The 13,699-nt window shown below is 39.5% G+C and overlaps 1 protein-coding gene across 4 annotated transcripts in view; it reads left to right on the forward strand.

Moving 5' to 3' along the window:
* The window catches only part of PLEKHA5 (pleckstrin homology domain containing A5), a 251,906-nt gene that overhangs the window by 88,388 nt on the left and 149,819 nt on the right, over positions 1–13,699 (forward strand). Inside the window, exon 1 of one of the 4 annotated variants that reach the window (XM_061125098.1) lies at positions 4,319–4,337. The exons of the other annotated variants lie outside the window; for them this stretch is intronic. The gene's annotated coding sequence lies outside the window, so the exon portion shown is untranslated. Of the gene's footprint in view, positions 1–4,318; positions 4,338–13,699 lie in introns of those variants that run through there. 4 annotated transcript variants of the gene reach the window in all.

Genomic DNA, 13,699 nt, shown 5'->3' on the forward strand with positions numbered 1-13,699 from the left:
TTCTTTTTTTAAATAATTCTACCTCCTTCGTAAGCTTACTGCTCTTTAGAACTCATTCAGACTGTGGGTTTGGGGGTCCAAAATCCAGATCTAAATTCTAGTACTGTTTATCTGTGACATTGGGTAAGTCTTTTGAGCCTCAGTCTCCAGATCTGTAGAATATATATCTGTAGAATTATAATCAGATCTGTAGGATTATAATCAGATCTGTTGCATTGGGATGTTGTGAATGTTACATGAAACTATGTTTTTAACATCCTGTAAGTGTTATTTGTTGCCTTTTTAAAAAAAAAAATTTTTTAAGCATCCTAACAGTTGAGTTAGTAGAACAAAGTTCTGGTGGACACACCCAAAGAGGGATCATAGCACAACTGTACCCCTTTCCAGCTGTGTGGGCCTGGGAAAGACAATTAACAAACCTCTTTGCCTTCATTTTCTCATCTCTGATTGAGATTTTAGAGTAAGGTCATTGCAAGGGCAAATGATACAACCCTTGTAAAGTCTGTACTTTTTGCTTTGTCTGGCAAAAAGTAAGCCCTCAATAAAAACTTGTTATTAAGTCTCTTTAGGACTCAGGCCCACCTAAGCCTTTCCTAAGCTGACTTTCAATCCTACAGTACTATCAACAGTGTTCACAGGGTTTGTGGTGATGTTCTATGATAAATCTGTTGACCTTTCCTAGTCATGACTCTACAGACTCTTCTGTCCTTGACAGTCTGGCCACTTCCTTGAAGTTCCCTTCCTTGGATCCCTCCATATTGAAAAAAAGTGAAAGTGTTAGTAGCTCAGTCATCCTTCCCTCCCTGTAGTTAGGAATGAATGCCAGGTGTGTTTACTACACAGCAAGGTCCACCCAACCTCACATGTGTACATGCGGTGAAATACACCCTGACTGTGTACAGTCTTCAGAGGTTACTCCTCACTCGTCATGGAAATAGGTTCTATCTTTTGTTGAACTTTTACGGATTCATCCATTCTTTTTAGGGTAGCATTTGGGAAACTTTTTATCACATTTTGTAGGGAGAGAAAGGGTAATAAGCAAGTCAATTAAAGACTGAGTGATGAGACAGATTTAAAGGAAGAAAAAAATACAGGACTGCCAGGTGAAAATCAAAGGATACAGGTAATTACAAGAGGACCTCAGATTTAAATCAGAATGCTGAGGTTGAATGTGCAAGGGTGAGGAAATTCAGGTTGAAGAAGCTATTCAGTGATATGGCAGAATTAAAAAAGTACATTTGAAAAGGGATATACAAGTGCTGGGAAAAAATGCCTTTTTCAACCCCTGCCCCCCTTTTTTGTATCTGCCTGTCTTTCCAAAGTTGACTGCTTCATTCTGCTTTTTAACACATTACATGACCCCAATGCTTCCATTATGCAGGGTGTCGAATGCTCCTTTCGGCTTCCCTGATAGCTCAGTTTGTAAAGAATCTGCCTGCAATTCAGGAGACCAGGGTTCGATTCCTGGGTTGGGAAGATCCCCTGGAGAAGGGAAAGGCTACCCACTCCTGTATTCTGGCCTGGAGAATTCCATGGACTGTATAGAATGCTCCTTGCCATTAATAAGTTGCCAAGTATTAATACCATCCCAGACTAGTTACCTCTTTTTCCTCTTGTCTCATCAAATGTTGACCCTTTCTGATCCCCATACCAGTTCCCAGGGTAAAGAACCCACCTGCCAATGCGGGTAGACATGACAGACGTGGGTTCGATCCCTGGGTTGGGGAGATCCCCTGGAGGAGTGAATGGCAACCCACTCCAGTATTCTTGCGTGGAGAATCCCATGGACAGAGGAGCCTGGCAAACTATAGTCCATAGGGTCGCAAAGAGTCGGACATGACTGAGGCAACCACACACACACACACACGCTGCTGTCCTTCCCCGTCCCCGAGCTGGCTGTTCCCTCTTCCTTCCCTCTCCTTTCTGATCCAGAGCCTTGGTATTTATCTAAGAAGTTCACCCCCTTGCAAAACCTGTTCTAAATTTCCCTTCTCAGAATTCTTTCTGTCTGCGCTCCAGACATTCCAGAACATGAAGGCACCTCTCTTCTGCCATGGTGATCTGATCTTAGTTATTGGTTCTCTTGCCTCATCATCTCTAATCTCTGCTGGAGAGAAAGACAGTCCTCGTTTTTTATCTCCACTCTGTATTGCCTTGTACCCTGTCTCATATATTGATTTTTGTTTGTTTGCTAGTTTTCAGTGAAGAACATTTTCTCATTCAGCAATCACAGAGAGCTTTCCTGGAGTATTTTAGTAACTTCCTCTTTCTACAGAGCCCTCACCCTGACATGTACAATGCGTAAAACTTAGTAGATGTAACAGTACACGAAACATAGGCATATTGACACTTCTTGATAATTTGCTTTTGTTCTGTGTTCCTTTACTTCCTGTGCTTTTTCATTAAAGATAGAATGTTTATGTAGACCCACAGACCTTGCAGTTGTACCTACTGAATTTTCCTTGACAGTAAGAATGCGTTGCTTTGGTAGAATGCCAAAGAAAGTGGTTTGTTGTCAGTTTTCTTTGAACTTAACACCTTTATTTCCTAGAAAGGTACTGGAATTACAGGGGTTTCCCTGGTGGCTTATTAGGAGAGAATCCGCCTGTCAGTGCAGGAGATGCGGGTTCGATACTTGGTCTGGGAAGATCTCCTGGAAAAGGAAATGGCAACCCATTCCAGGATTCTTGCCTGGAAATCCCATGGAGAGAAGAGCCTGGTGGGCAATAGTCCATGGAGTTGTAGAGAGTCAGACACGACTGAGCAACTATACAAAAACAACATTGGAATTACATGTGGTTCCATAAACTGTTCCCTATGATTTTTTTTTTCAACTTTAATGTTTTATTTTATATAACCTCTCTGAACCTTTAAAAATCTTGTCCCACTATGTATGAGGGACCTTACCTCAGCTACTGCCATGGAGTCTGTCTGTTTCCTATGCCTTCTCACTTTCCCAGGCCTTCCACGTTAATTTGGGGGTGGGGGTTGGAGGGAGGCAAGGCTCCTGTTCACAAAATGAGACCTTTGTGTGTTGGGAGGTAGACAGGGCAGTTTACAATCAGGAAGCGGTAGTAACCAAAAAGGACTGTGAAGGCAGGGAAATCATACCTTAGCTCAGGGGCCCATTGCAAGACAGGCCAGCCCCACTCTGCCAGTGGTTTGCTTTCCCAGGGTGGCTGTATGTCAAGTGTATAGGCACTTCCTAATTTTGCTTGTCTGCCCAGGGTGAAAATGGGAAGTGGGCATTCAAGAATCGTCTGGTTGGTTTGATTGGGTTGTATCCGCTTGCTAGGTTTCTGTGTCTGGGAGACTGAAAAGGTCACAGTGAGCAGAGGATAAGCTTCTTGACCATATTTCCATCATGTAGAAATCTGCATGGTCTTTGCAGCAACTTACTCAGCAAACTGGGCAAATGAGTTATTTGGTGACATAAACGTACATACGCGAACTATTTGGGTGATTTCTGTGTGTATGGTTGTGTGGAATTTTGGTAAAAATTGTTCTTGAAAATGTGGGGAAAAATTTTTTTAAGTCCTATTTAAAGTTCTATCAACATTTGGGTGAGGCCTGTTTTATATAAGCATGTAGTCTGTTATGTAATGTATAATCTGTAGGTGAGAAAATCTTATCTGCTGTAGTTTGAATACAGATGCTGACCATTCCAGCTTACTGATATTTACTAACATTTCCAAAGCAGAAATGAAAATAGTGCTAGATGAGTTTGTAGATGATTTTATTTAGGGAATAGACAAGAGGGCAGAATGAGAGGTTAGAAAGTGAAATATGAATGGCTCATAGTTTGCTTAATTCATCAGTGGTCACATTTAATTTTGGGGATCACATCCTGGATATCTTGAAGTTTCCAGTTCATTCCAGCATTTTGGGTGCTCATGTGGACATAGCTAATGTGATAATTGAAACCTAAGGACTTGTTTGAATAATAGAAATAATCATTTCCAGTCACATCAAGTTAAATGAACCTCAAAAATCATGAAGTTACAGACAAATCAGTATTCATTCGGTGGTTCTGTTCAGTTTATTGCAGTTAATGATCTTTGATTGAATTTTCGGCTCTTGGAGTTTCTTTGGAAGTAGGCCGTCACATGCCGACATGAAATACCAAGTCATTTAAATTAGATACTGAGCATGCTCGTAGGAAGTACTTATTCTTGGAGGCTGCGGTGTGGTTCAGTTTTCTTCTAGTGGCAGGAGCAGAAAAGAGATCACCGTGTGCCCTTTTGTCATCATTCTGTCAGAGAGCATGTAATCTGTCTCTGGAAGCCAGAGGCCTGAGACAAAGAGAAGCATGGAAGTTGTTAGCAAAAGGCTGTGTGGTGAGTTAACTAGCTGTTTTATTCTATTCTGTAATGCCTAGCAAGGCTCTGTCTTTACTTATATCGTCTGCATTTTTTAATACTAAGCTGTAGCTCTATGTAGCAAAGTAACTTACCTCAGACTGGGAAGAAATTGTTTCTGCTATCCATATCTCACTCTTTTGAAATATTTTCAGTATATTTCTGAGGTGACAAGTTTGTGAATTGCTATAATGGTATATTCCTCCTTGTTCTCCACAGATTTCATTTGCTCACTGGTGCTGAATAACGCTAGCAGAATTGTGTGCTGAGGGAATTCAGGGTTTGTCTGGGTGGACAGTTTAACAGTTTTGCTCTTGTATTTTAATTAAGTTAATCATTTTTTTACTTTCACATTTTAAAACTATATGTAATAAAGCAGTGGTAAGAATTTAGTGTAAAAGCAAGAATTTAAAACTGTATCTAATAAAGTCATAGCACAAGAGCAAGAATTCTTTAAAGAGAACGAGAGACTCTGTTGTCCATGTTTTTACATAGGTGGTTCAAAAATAAATTGGCTTTGTAATGTAATTGATCATTTAAAAAATACTCAAAAAATGATATGAATTTGTTAACACTGTAAAATATGTTGCAGTTATTCAGAATTTATATTTGGAATTTGTTTTTAGCTATTGAATTAGCTACAGAAGTGTTGTGAGTACAGTAATTGTGCCATTTGGGGCGCTTCTTACTTCCCTTGAGCTCATATTATGATAATTGCTGGGCAGATAATCTTAAAATGTTTTGTGATTATTTGTTATCCAACATATTCATGTTTCACCATGAAGTTAAAGGAGAAAAAAAATTTTTGCAATTTTAAAATATTCTCATAATATCAAGCAACATTTAAAATCTATGCATCATTATTTCATAACAAACATGATTTTGATTATGTTTATAATAGATAAACTTGGCAAACAAGTCTTCAGGGTATTCTCCTAAAAACTAAAATTGCATACTCTGCCCAAGAGAAATCATATTTTTTGAAGATTTGAAGAAAAAGCATAAAATTACCATTTTTATTTTCTTAGGGGAAAATCATGTTGGTGAGTAAACAGAAATGTCAGGTAGGGAAATTGAGGTATAGAAAGTGCATTAAAGAGCTCTAGAAAAACGACGAGGGGGTGGGAGAAATAGGAAGAGAATACTAAAAGCCTAGTGCCTTCAAATGCCAGGCAATTATGGGATGCTTTCTTAAAATATCTTTGTTTTGAGAACTGCCCCCACTATGCCATTTTCCAGGATTGGCACCTGTGAAGGAGGTGGGTGTATACTTAAAGCTTGTATATTCATGGAAGAGGGAGGGTTAGCAGTTAGAGATGAGAACTGGGTGACATCCTCAAGAAATCTATTCCCACTTCTAAACACTGACTCACTTGTGTGGCCTGGGGCGGCACGTACACCCGGTTTATTACCACTTATTTTTAATATATAATATTTTCCCATGGTAGTATGATCATTTAAGGTTTCTAAAGTAATAACACGATGATTTCTTGGACTGTGGCAAAGATTTGCCAGGGCTGTATGTCATTCACAGAGAGCTACTGTGGGGAAAAAAGCAAGTACTGCTTTGATAGAATTCTGTCAACTGTTTTCTTTTTTAATGAAAAATATTTCAAATGTGTAAGTTCTCTGTGGTCTTTGAAGTTTTCAGTGATACATATTCCATGTGTATTATATAATTAGAAGATTGCAAATTTTAACTCCCCCCCCCCCCCATATTTGCTCATGAAATAATCATGAAATTTTCATGGCAAAATACACTATTTTCTTTTACATATTTAGTCCCATTTACCTCTAATCATAGATCTTCAGTAGAAGATAAATGGATAATCAGTAGAAGATCTATTAAAGAAAATAGTAAGAAATACTGAGGAAATGGAAAGAGGGGACTATGAAAAGAAATATTACTGATGACAAGGAATTTCTTTGCCAGGTTTTTGAAGATGAAGCATATACCTCTATATTTTGTTCTTTTCCACATCATTAAGTTCATGCAGTCACTTATTTAACTTAATGTCTGCCTAATGAGGAGCATTTATTTCCCTAGCTTTTATGAAGTTCAGTAGGACTTAAAGGTCCCCAGTGGTAGCTGAAAATGGGGTCTATGGTCAAGTAATTTTGGGTAACAGTGGGCCTCTAACATCTTGTTCAGAACTTTTTTCTCTGGAATATGGTTTACTTTGAAAAGAAAAACCAATGCATGGTATTAAACATTAAGCACACATTTTAATTCTGAATATATTCTGTATATTGAAATATCCAGAAAAGTGAAGGAAGAATTAAGGGTTTGTATATATCTTCCAGAAAATTACCTCAATTCTTTTCTCATTATGTATTTAGAAGAACCATCTTAGAACTACAGTGTAAATGGGACTTATAGGGTATGATTAGATTTGGTGATAAAAATGATGCTAAAGTTACATTTTTTTAAAGTCCTAAACTGCAGAAGCATTGGCAGTGAAAGATTTGCGGCACAATGTGACCATGTAAGGATTTTGATAATTCTCACAAGTTCTCATTCATTCTTAAAGTTACTTCTAGATTAGTCCCATGGAGAAACAAATTAATTTTTAAAATATGATTTGTAATGGGAAATAACTGGAAGTTATAGTCTGGTGGGCCTGGGTATTTCTCTATCCTCTGTGTTTTCAGTAGTAAACATAAATGTCAATTCTTTTTTATAGATTTATAGGAATTGAATTTTATGAAAATAACCTAGCATGATATTAGTCACAAAACAGGTATAGAATGAATGTCTGTCTTCTTAATTTCCTTTCCAAACAATTAAGTTATTTTCTGCATTAAACGATTTTTCAAAATGTAACCTATCAGCTGTCTGAAGTATCAGATTCATAGAAATATACTGATTTACAATGGCAACCCACTCCATATTCTTGCCTGGAGAACCCCATGGACAGAGGAGCCTGGTGGTCTACATACAGTCCATATGGTCGCAAAGACTCGAACACAACTGAAGCGACTTAGCACGCATGGATAAATAATAATATGCTTGGAATCTCTTTATAATAACATACTTTTTAAACCAGAATGCATGCATGATGAAATGTTAAAAGGGTCTCAGTGGCTTAGTCAGCTTCCAAAAATAGAGTAGTTGCTAAATACCTGTTATGTTCCAGCTGTGTTTGGCCTAGTAGACAAAGTGATAAATATTTTAGCTAAAAAGCAAACACTCAGATTTGTTTCTATTAGTATTTGCTGCTGCTGCTAAGTCGCTTCAGTCGTGTCCGACTCTGCGACCCCATATATGGACGGCAGCCCACCAGGCTCCCCCGTCCCTGGGATTCTCCAGGCAAGAACACTGGAGTGGGTTGCCATTTCCTTCTCCAATTATTAGTATTTAAACAATGTTAAATAAATAAAATTAGACTTAATGAAGTATAAACTCTTAAATTAGTGGAAACCTAACTGTACCGTACACAGTAGGCACTTAACGTTTGAAAGTGAAAGTGAAGTTGCTCAGTCATGTCCGACTCTTTGAGACCCCATGGACTGTAGCCTACCAGGCTCCTCAGTCCATTGAATTTTCCAGGCAAGAGTACTAGAGTGGGTTACCATTTCCTTCTCCAGGGGATCTTCCTGACCCAGGGATCAAACCCGGGTCTCCCACGTTGCAAGCCAGACGCTTTACCGTCTGAGCCACCAGGGAAGCTTAACTAAATGTTTACCAAATTGAATTTTTTCTTCTCATATTTTTAATCCATATCAATGAATAACCTGCTTAAGAGCTTATATTTTGGTTTTTTTTTTCTTCTTTACTTTTGTAAAACTTGTCTTAAAAAAACACTCTTCATAATATTATTAAGAACACATTAAAATTATTAGATTCATTCCATTATGTAATCTCCATATGAGACAATAATATAAATTGATAGAGACTTTTAAAAAGAAAACTGTAAATAATTCTTTGTTGACCTTGATACATTTTGTAATCACTTATAGCCAGAAAGTCTGGAACTCAGTGCCCAGCCATTGAGAGCTGTCTCAATGTAGCCCTTTTAGAGCAAAGTTGTTCAGCCATCAGAGATTGAATGGCTGTGTGGGTTGGCATTGGAAAAACACCTTAAATACTTTGGCTTTAGGGCCATGGCCATTGTACACTTGTTTCTCTTGAGCACATTTCTTCTGACACTGGCTTTTTGGCAAATTTAAAGTCAGTTAACTACCTCGGTATAAAACTTTTAATGAGAGCTCAGGGGGTCATAAATGATTTAAGATACGTACATCAAAATGTTATGCATATGTAATCCCATTACTTAGGGCTTCGCTGGTGGCTCAGTGGTAATGAATCTGTCTGCCAATGCAGGAGACTTGGGTTTAATCCTGGGGTTGGGAAGATCCCCTGGAGAAGGGAAAGGTAACCCACTCCAGTATTCTTGCCTGGGACATCCCATGGACAGAGGAGCCTGGCAGACTGTATAGTCCATGGGGTTGTAAAGAATTGAACACAACTGAACAACTATACCTTTCACTTTCAATCCCATTACTTAACCTAACCTGACGTAACTCTTTAATTAGGTCATTAATAGATGGTCACTGAACTCTCATCAGATTCCTCTGAGTTTACCCTCAGTCTGTTGTTTCCTTGATGTTTTGTTGATCGTGCCCAGATGACCTGCTCCATTTCATGTTGTCAACCTCTCAGTTGTAGTTTCTGCCTCAGTCGTTTTCTCATCTAGATTCTTCTTAGCAACCTTTCATCAAGTACTTGTCTGGATTTACAGCTCAGACATTTAGTCCAGGAATCATATTTCGGTGTTTCTGTTTCTTAGGTTCGTTTTGCTCTTTCTTCCCATTAATCTTTGATTCACTCATCTGTAGGCTTTTTTTTTTTTTTTTTTTTTTCTTTTTTTCTTTTAACTTGGCCATTTGGAGGCTTGTGGGGATCTTAGTTCTCCAACCAGGGATCGAATCCTGGCCCCTTGCAGTGCAAGGATGGAGTCCTAACCACTGGGCTGCCAGGGAATTCCCAGGATTGCTCATCCAGGTCTTTGCTTATGTCTCGCACAGGAGAAAAGAGACTTTCAGTTAGTCACATGCATGGGATCGGTCTTGCCTAACTTATGCTAAATAGTTTCAGTTTTGTATAGCCTGTATTTCCTCAGGCGTCATTGGTTTGAGTAACAAGAAGTAAGAACTACAGGTCAGAATAAAGGTTAAAAATAATAGCAGCAGTAACAATAGCTTTATGTTGTTTCCAAACAGAATTATCTCCTTCCCACCCATATTAACCTTAATGTTCAAATGCAAACAAACCATCTCAGGTGCTCTGGTTTCTAGAACGTCTGTTCTGTTTGATTGACTGACTGTGGGCATGCTCTCATTGCCAGGTCTGCCACACGTTTTTCTTGGGGGCTGAGCCTTAAAATGGCTTGAATTACAGTGTACTGTAATAACCTCAAAATGATTCCTCCTCAGCAAGTCTTTAGCCCACTGGCTCTGAACTGAATTTGTAAACTTTTTCTCTTCTGTCACAATGACATGTTATTTCTTCCCCATTATCCTGAATGCTGCCAGGGAGATTACAGAATGGCCCTTCATTCTGAGTCTCAAGCCTCCTGCCTCTTCAGTGATAGACTCACGTGGAAGTAAAATACCTACTGGCGGCTTCCCTGACCCACACACTTAATTTATGGGTGCTTTGTTTTCATTTTGCTTCAAAAAATTAATAGTTTGATTTGGTTAGCAGTTTAGGCTCTTATTCTGGCATCTCTGTTAAATTTGAAATTAATTTAAACTGTGGTTTTCCTTGCTTTAACCTGACAAGGGTACATGTTCTCAAATCTTACTATATTCTGAGAAGCGAGGGTACAAATGTTACTGAATCTAGGACCAAGGACACCTACCCCAAGTTATTTAGGAGCCTGAGATGGGCGTGGTCGCTTTACTCCAGGATGCTCTGCAGGTTGCATGTCAGTCTTACTTGGTTTCTGAGAATGGAGACAGAACAAGTTTCTCATTAAGCCTAGCGTAGAATTGGTATTTTGGTGGTTTAAGAGCCATATTGACTCCACTGTAAAGGACCCGATGGGCTTCCCTGGTGGCTCAGAGGTAGAGAACCTGCCTGTCAATGCAGAAGATGCAGGTTCAATCCTTGGGTCAGGAAGATCCCCTGAAAAAAGGAAATGGCAGCCCACTCCAGTATTCTTGCCTGGGAAATCCTGTGAACTGAGGGGCCAGGCCGGACAACAGTCCATGGGATCACAAACAGTCAGACATGTCTGATCGATTAAAACACCAACAACCAAGGACTAGACATTGAACATGCAATTTAGAGAACCTTTAATGAATAATACACATCTGAGTAAAATCCTGCAAATATTCTGAGATTTTAATTTTTGCCATTTTTCAAGTATAAGTTTAAAATCTACTTTGTAAAGATAGAAAAAATCATAAGTCTAGAGCAGAGGATCTGGGACTTATTTGATACAGATGGAATTACCCTTGCTGAAGCCATCTTTTAGCATGGAAGATGTCCAATGGAAGAGGTTCAGAATTAGGGATCAGAATCTTGATGTCTGTTCATGGCTTGTCTGCTGTTTAACACATGTCCTTGGGGCTTTTTTTTTTTTTTTTAAACCGTTCTAATGAACTATGGTAGAAATTTTTTCTCCTGTGTATCAGAAAGGAAAGTGTGCTTTGAATATAAGCATAAATTTTTCTTGGAGCTAGACTTTTTCCTTAAGAATAAATCTCTGAAAATACAGTTTAAGGCAACCAGAAAGTACAATTTTCATCTACTAAAAGCAACTTTATAAGTATTTCAGAAACATATCTTTCTTTTGAGGCCAAGTTGCCTGTGTCAAGAAAGGGAGAACTGCGGCAGTTAACATCCAGCCAGCAAAATCCATCTGGAAGATGAATAACTTAATCTTAGTAAATAGTGAAAAAATCTTTCTGTATCAAAAAATAGAAACTGTAGGGCAACGGATGTGAAGGTCGGGAAACTTCATCAGCTGGGCTGTTTCCTAGTTGGTCAGAGACCTTCCCATTTTCACTTTTCTCCACTTCCCTAAAGAGTTAATAAGGAAGCAGGAGTCGTCCCCCCCCCCGCCCCCAACCAAAGAGTTGGCTGGTTTATAGATTTTGGCAATGGCATTTGACAGGATTACTGATGTAAGAGTAGGCAGTGACATGAAGCTTAGTGCATTGGCTGCTTTGTAGGTCTTATGGAGGAAGGTTACGTTGTACCTGTTTTTCTTTTTTAATGCTTAAAAATTATGAAGTAATATTGGAAAGATATTACAGGCCTACAAAGGACAGGGATAAAAATGCCCACATACTCACTATCATGGAGAAAGAAATGGCAGCCCACTGCAGTATTCTTGCCTGGGAAATCCCATGGACAAGCTACAGGCAGGAGAGTTGGACAGAACTGAGTGACTAAACAATATTTACTATCTAGTTTAAGAGGAAAGAAGTTGCCAGTACATTAAGCCTTGTATATCATGTGTACAGTTTATGACTGCACTGCACATTTCAATTATTTTTGAGTAGCTGAGGAGTGACTTAATATTAAATGTCTAGTTCCTCTTTTAATGTTAGATTTATATCATATATCAGTAAACAATTTTGAGATATTATTCAATTTCTCTTTTTTCTTCCTGTTTTTTTAAATTAATATAACAAATTTGAATCTTTGATAGTGTTTTCCTCTGTATAAAATTGTTCTCAAAAAGTAATTGAAGCTACTTGATCAGGTAACTAAGATGGTGACTTTTAGCAGTACTGGGCTGGAATAGCAAGACCATAGCTATTAGAGCAGTCTTTGTGAAACAACTGCCCTGTGAGTATAAAGAAAGGAAGACAGTGGAAGTTGCCCCTTACAGCTTTGAGACTTTGTTCTTGGGTCTTGTAAAACCTCCTGCCTCCAGCTAAGTAATGGTCCTTGGATTTTTATTGATCGTGTCCTGGTCCCCAGAACCTGGAAGGTCACCTTACATGGCAAACATTTTGTACCGGGACTTCCTTGGTGGGACAGTGGCACAGTGGATAGGAATATGTCTGGCAGTGCAGGGGACACGGGTTTGATCCCTGACCTGGGAAGATTCCACATGCTGTGGGCCAGCTGAGCTTGTGTGCCACAAGCACTGAAGCTCACACACCTTAGAGCCCGTGCTCTAGAGAAGCCACCTCAGTGAGAAGCCTGCGCACTGTGATGAAGAGTGGCCCCTGCTCGCCATAACTAGAGAAAGCCTGCGTGCAGCAGTGAAGGTTCAGAGCAACCAAAAAGAAATAGTAAAAAAAAATACCTTGAGATGGGGAGATCATCCTGGATCCTGGGAGTTGGAAGTACACATAATCACAAGTGTCCTTGTAAGGGGAGGTGGGCAGAGGAGATTTCAGGCACAAGAAGAGAAGGCAGTGTGACCCCAGAGGCAACAACGGAGTCAGTGGTGGGGCCACAAGCCAAGGAACGCCAGGAGCACCAGCATCTATCAATAGAAGAGTCAAGGGACTGCTTCTCTTCCAGAGCCTCCCTGAGGGACTGTGGCTCTGCCAACACCTTGATTTTCATGCAGCTTCAACTGGTTTCAGCCTGTTTTCTTATCTGCGGAACTGTGAGAGAATAAATTGCTATTGCTTTAAGCCACGGATGTTGTGGTAATTTGTCATGATGGTCATAGGAAACTGACGGCACACCACCGACCTGGGTTGTTTGGCTCATGCGCATTCCCCCTTTGTCACGTCATCCTTCGCAGATCTCTGTTCACACTGCGGAGTTTGGATGGGTAATCTCACAGTTGAGAAAGGCCTGAAGCAGGGACTCAGAGATTTGGGTGTTACTTTTTCACCTTTCACTTTCATGCATTGGAGAAGGAAATGGCAACCCACTCCAGTGTTCTTGCCTGGAGAATCCCAGGGATGGGGGAGCCTGGTGGGCTGCCATCTATGGGGTCACACAGAGTCGGACACGACTGAAGTGACTTAGCAGCAGCAGCAGCATCCTACATAGCTATGAGACTTAAAGGAATTCTGGCATAAACATACCTGCCTTATTCTGAAAAGAATGAAGACATCTTGCTCACAAATTTGAAAACAACACAGGGAGAGAACTTTAAAACAAATAAGACAGATGACACATAGAAAAATAATTTAAATCAGGAGAAACTTGGAGTAAGTCACTTTACCTTTGCTGGCCTCTGATTCTTGACTTCAGAAAAAGGCCTGTTATTACCATGCATGTAAGGATTAGGTTGAACATCATAAAATGCTGCTCGCATATTTAGGTTGTTTTACAATCGTTATTACTGTGTTTCATCCCATGATCACAGTGTTTGCTAATTGAATTTTTGGAGGAGATGGGAGTACTTTTTCCTCTT

This window comes from Dama dama, chromosome 22 (genome assembly GCF_033118175.1).
Source record: "Dama dama isolate Ldn47 chromosome 22, ASM3311817v1, whole genome shotgun sequence".
NCBI lineage: Eukaryota > Metazoa > Chordata > Mammalia > Artiodactyla > Cervidae > Dama > Dama dama.